We start from the raw sequence: 6,322 nt of genomic DNA, 5'->3' as shown, positions 1-6,322 counted from the left end.
ACATTTGACTGGGGGTGGTATGATTACGGCTGAGAAATGACGGAGCTTAGCTGTGGTGCTGACTAGAGCTGAGAGAGTGCTCTTGGGCCTATAGTCACAGTGAGGCTGATCTGCAGGGAGAAGGGAAAAAAGTGGGTGGGGCCTTTACCTGTGCCAACCAGGAGTTCCAGGGTTCATATCAGGTGTTGAACAAAAGACGTATCGGGGGAGAAATGAAAGGAGTTTGAGAAAGGTACGGGTGGTAAAGAGTTGCTGACAGCGTCTGAATGTACTTGGGCGGGTGCTCCACTGTAACAGCTCGTACCTGGCAAGATGTTGGAACCATTGTGTTGCTCTGAAGCCCGTAATGCAGCATAATGGCAATATAATAAGAGGGTGTAATCGGTGATGTAAATGTTGCTGGGCGATAGAGGGGCAAAAGGCTCTGTGTCTGTCAAACAAGCCCCAGAGAAAAGCTGCTGTTTGCCTTTTCGCTTTAACACGTGGAAATGCTACACTTGGAAAAGCAACCGCATCACTTGATTTAAGTGTCAATGATTCATATTTTTATAGTAAGGCATCAAATGACAAAGTGAAAACAGCGCGGAAATGTGAAAGGATTTCATCATTCTTACAGCGTGAGATAGAAAAAGGTTGTTCAGCCAAACCTGCAGCTCCCGCCTGCTTTATGGAGCCCTGTAGCGAGCTTAATCACGTTTAGCTGTCTGGTTCATAACATTACTGTTTTGGATCACTCTATAGCATTGACTGCCAGTCAGACATACCTGGGACTAGCTGTTGAACACTGTGGGGAATTTAGTTGCTAATGTGCCAGGTGCTTCCCTGAGTGACTGGTACAGACTAAAAGAAAAAAAAAACATCATAAAAGATGAGAATATTGCCTTGTAACATCAGAATGAGCAAATATTTGCTAACACGTTTCCTAAAGAAACCCCAACCTTTGACATCTAACTCCAACGGCCTTCTAAGGGGGAGAGCATAAAACGTGGTGATCTGTCAGTGATATGTTCACAGCTTGCTAGTGTTGTGGCAAAAACAATGATCTCAGTATCAATACATCTTCTGTGAGCCCTTAAAATACACAGTATGGAAGGAAGGAAGGTGGTAAAGGGCAGGTGGTCAGTCCATCATAGTTGCTAGACTCCATATCAAAGATGGACACTAACTCTGGGTGTGCAGATTCTTTATGCTCACCATTGTCTTCTTTTATTAGATTTTTTTTTTTTTGCTTTGTTTTTTGGAAGGGCTTTCCATATTTGGATGAGAAGGTGGTGCTGCAATAGACTGAACAGATGCTTTAGAGACAGCTGGTAGCCACTTGCCATTTAAAGTAGCTGCATCCTCCAAAATCCATGAGATCAAGTCTTAATTTAATATAAATGCATGAGTTATCAGAAAACACCACCTCCTGTGAGGTGTCACAAAAAGTGAAAGCAGCTAAACATGTTTATTACAGCTGGGAAGTTGCACATTTTAAATTGGGGGACTGTGGGAACGGGCTCACTTTGGAGTCAGCCCCAAGTGGCCATTCGAGGAAGTGCAGTTTTCAGCTCTTCTGTGTTTGCTTCATTTTGTTTAAGCCCAGAGGAGGAGCTGCGTGGACTGCTCTTACCTATTTAGCTCTGTCTTGAATAAATCTGTAGCAGGATTTGTTTTACATTAACGTACTATTTTATAATTAATCAGTGTGCAAACAAACAAACTGACAGGCAATTAAAACTGAAGATTCCCAGGCTAGGTTAGGGTTTGAACCAGTGACAATTAGACATAAGACATACCAACGTGATAGCTTCTGGCATCCTCTGGTTATTGTCTTTTGCAGGTTCTTGGTACACACCCAACATGTGTTTGATTATTTTATGTCCTGTCCCTTGCAGTGTGCTTTGGAACAAGGAATCCAGTATTTGCTTTCTCTTTTTTTTTTATTTGGCATAGAGACATCGTACAATAGGACAGAAAAGCAGGTGTAACACAAATAACACTGAGCTCATCTGTCTGTGCAGCGTTTTCTGTTTTTTTCTCTTTTTTTCTCTTTTTTTGGCACTGTTGTTGTTGATAAAACCTAAAAAGTCTAAAAATAATCATTCTTCAAAAGGCTATACTGAAATTTCAAACCCTACACACAAAAGCAAAAATAAAGCTCTCCAGTATCAATTCGTGAAAAGTACAGGTATACTCCGGATTTCAGATGTGGCGTAATTGCAATGCAAATTCAGTGGCGAGAGATAATTAGTGCTGAAATTTGCCTGCAGTGGTGCAAACAAAACTGACGCATTTACACGAGTTAAAAAAACAAAAAACATTTGAGCTTGAGCAAAAAAAAAAAAAAAATCTTGCCTTTCTCCAAACTGTCTCAGAGACAGAACAAAACCAGAAGGAGATGACAGAAAGTTGGAGTTACTGTGTGTGTGCGTTCTGAGATCACCCGCGAGATGTTGAGTTAAACAGAAACACACAGATCGTGATACCTAGCAACAGCTGTTGTCTGAACATGTGGGACATTGTAGGAAAGGTTTGGATTTTTTAATAAACTTCAATTATTAAATCAAAATAAAACAAATATGGGGTTAATGGGCCTATTTTGCCGTATTACATCTACCATCACCAGACCTGCCTAAAAGTGTACCTGGGTCCACTTTTGCCATCAGATCTGCCTCAATTCTTTGAGCTACTTATTCAGCAAAGTGCTGGAAACATTCAGAGATTTTTGGTCCATATTGCAGCATATAGCATCACACAGTTGCTGCAGATTTGCTAGCTGCATGTCCATGATGTAAACGTCCTGTTCCACCACATCCCAAAGGTGCTCTGTTGGGTTGAGATCTGGTGGTTGTGGAGTCCATTGGTGTAGAGTGAACGCCATGTTCAACAAACCAGCTGATCTGAGCTTTTTGGCATGGTGTGTTATCCTGCTGTGAGCAGCCCTCAGAAGATGGGTACACTGTGGTCGTAGAGGGATGGACATGGCCATCAACAGGTAGGCTATGGTATTTACACGATGCTTAATCAGTACTAAGGTGCTAAAAGTGTGCTAAAAAATATCCCCCACCATTATACCTCCACCAGTGGCCTGAACCATTGATATAAGGCAGCATGGATTCATGCTTTCATGTTTCTTAGTGCCTGATTTTGACCATACAATTCAAATGTTGCAGCAGAAATCAGGACTCATTAAACCAGTCAGCATTTTTCCAACCTTCTAATGTCCAGTTTTGGTGAGCCAGTGTGAATTTTAGCCTCCAGGGTCTTCTGCTGCTGCTTCATCTGCTTCAAGATTCAATATATGATGCCTTCAGAGATGCTCTTCTGCATGACTTGGTTGTAACAAGTTGTTATTATTGCCTTCTAGCCGGAAGCAGTATGTCCATTGTCCTCTAACCTCAACAAGGCATATGAGGAGTTTACATGGGTTGCTGTCAGCATTAAGGTGGTCCATATGACAGCTGATACAGGTATAAAGGCACATAACTACTCTGAAGTCCTTAGAGGTGTATGTAGATGATTTTGCTATGTTTGCACAGTGCCATGCTAGCTGTTCGCAAACTTTCTCATCTTTTTCTCCCCATGTTAAGCACATAGATATTAAGGCTGATATCAGTGAATACGTTTCATTCCAGGAAAGTTGAACTATTAAGATTTTGAGTCATATTTTTTTTTCTGTAAATGACAGCTGTACGGTTTCAAAATGATTTGTTCAGTACATCATTATCTCGTACTGTTAAATGCTATGATTGATGCACATAAATATAGCCGGCATTATTTAGCTATGAAAGTTCTATAAAGGCCCTCACACACACACACACACACACACATACATACACACGAATACATTCAAACAAACAAACAAACAAACAAAAATTCTCAACTTTTTTCATAGCTGCTTAAAACAAACATGATGGTTGGTTCACATTCATTAGCATAAATCCGTTGGCAAGGTTTACCACCCTGTTAATTACCGGGGTTTCTGAGAAACTTAAGCAGGACGAGACACATCAAGGGCAGTGCAGCCGAGCAAAAGAGGAGTTCTGAGAATTTTGATTCCTCGCAAGATAAAAGTTGAATAATCTTGTGCAAATGTTATTTTTCTTTTTTTTTTCTCTTTTTTTTTGTATAAACAAGTCTCCTCTACAGCATGCAATAAATATCACCTCCAACATTGATTAAAATCAGGATTTTTAATTATGTTTCCTGCATGCGTCTGCTACCTGCTGTTTTCACGTGCGAGAAGCCGGGGTCCAGGGTACAAAACTTCCCCCTTTGAATACGACAAAGAGAAAAAGGCGTTCGGTACACAGAACATCAACTCGAAGTTACACCCACATGCTGCTGTTGCTTTCATCCTGCCACCTGTGGAGTGGGTGTCACCATCTTATCCACCAAATCTGTCACATAGACCTTTTTCTGCTTACAGGCCATCTTTTGGGTGATGAAATCTGTTTCATGAATAGCATTTGTGTGCGTGTGTGTGTGTATTGTGAGGGTTTTAAAGTATAAGAGCAGTAAATTCAGTTATGTGGACAATCACCAGAGATGGTTAGGTGGAGTGCTCTGTTAGAGATCCATAGAGGAAATGATATATGCAATGTAATGTATGTATTGCTTAGAAATAAAATATACTATGATGCTCAAAATTTCACAGTTTTTTCTGGATAATTCATCAGCAATATGCGGCGATCACTCAGAAGCCAAATCAGTCATTATGAATACAGTGACAACACTGAGAAATGAGTTGTTTTATAAATGATTAAGTTAAATTACAATTAAAGATTATAATATATACAACCCATGACCAACAAAAATTTGAAAGGTTTCCTTAGTATACATATTCTGTCTGTTGTTCTCCGATCTGCCAAATATTTAGCCTCCCTTTTTTCCTCCTGTAAAAGTGAACTTGGTCCATCAAGCTAACAATGGGTTAGAGGTGTGTAGGTGTGTGTGGGAGGCGTCGGCTTGCAACAACATCAACATTTTTGTCAGGTCTGTTTGCTTCCAAAGGTTCAAACATATATGACCCGATGCCTGAGGTACAAACATCAACCACTTCTTTGTCCTCCTCCACTTTTCTGCATGAGCGAGGGGGTGGGGTGAAAAAAAAAACACCAAAAAAAGTCATGTTAAGTCCCTCTTCATGTTACAGCTTGGCAATGTTTTCAAAGCAGAAACTTCATGAGATGTGTCAGTAAAGACACTAGACTTAGGAAGCCATTGCCAGCTGCATGTTAAACGTGTTCTCATCCCACACAGAGTCCTTGGCGAGTTAACGCATTGGCTACGACAATACTTGACATCTTTAATGTTATAGCTTTCAGATTGGACGCCGAGAGGCAACAATCTTCTTTTTTAAGACTGATGAAAATGGACATTTGAAGGTTGGATGGACGGACAGATGGGGAATGTGAAGCTTGTTGTTTGTTGCTGATTTTCTTTTCGCTTCACAGTCATGATTCTGTTCGTAACGTTTATGGTCAGAATATTTAGGTGCAGACTTTCTGCTTTGTTGACCTCGGTACCAGCGCTAAGCTTTTAGCAGATGATGTGATTCTTCTGAGCTCATCGTGTGGCAACCTCCATCTCACTCTGGGGCAGTTTGCAAGCAACTTTGATTAGTTCCTCCAAGTCTAAGGCCCATTATGGGTAGAGAAGGAGTTCCTGCCTTGTGTGTGGAAGTCTAAGTATCTCTGGGTCTTCATGAGTTCATGAGTGAGAGGATAGTGGATCTACGTTCCCACCCTCACCTGTTGTCATAAACTCATGGTAGTGACCAGACAAAAAGGATCACCAATACAAACAGCTGGTCTGAGTTTCCTCTAAAGGGTGTCTGGGATGTTACTTAGAGCTAGGATGAGAAACATTCCAGAGAGACTTAAAGCAAAGATGCTACTCCTCCACATTTAAAAGCAGCCAGACGAGGCGGTTTGGCCATATGACCAAGATGCCTCCTGGAGATCTTCTAGGTGAAATATTCAGGCATGTCTTCCTGGAGGAGACATGTAGGAAACCCACCCAGCAGAAAGAGCTAGAGGACCTACCTGAGGTGATGGGAGGTCTGGACATCTGTGTTTTAGACTGGCATCCCAGCAACCCCAACCCAAAAAAAGCATCAGAAATCGGATGGATAGATGGATGGTCATGTTTGAGAAATGGCTTGCATATAAATATACTCTTTCACAACATTACCAGTTGTCACAGAAACACGATGCACACCAGTGCATTTACATGTGATGTCCTTTGGTCCTTTATAAGAGAGAACTGTTTCACTGTGAAAAATAAAGTAAAAGTGGTCTTTTTTATTTTTAGAGGAAAACACAACCTTTTATGTACA

This window comes from Neolamprologus multifasciatus, chromosome 7 (genome assembly GCF_963576455.1).
Source record: "Neolamprologus multifasciatus chromosome 7, fNeoMul1.2, whole genome shotgun sequence".
Classification (NCBI taxonomy): Eukaryota; Metazoa; Chordata; class Actinopteri; order Cichliformes; family Cichlidae; genus Neolamprologus; species Neolamprologus multifasciatus.
Note: the sequence above shows the minus strand (reverse complement) of the source record.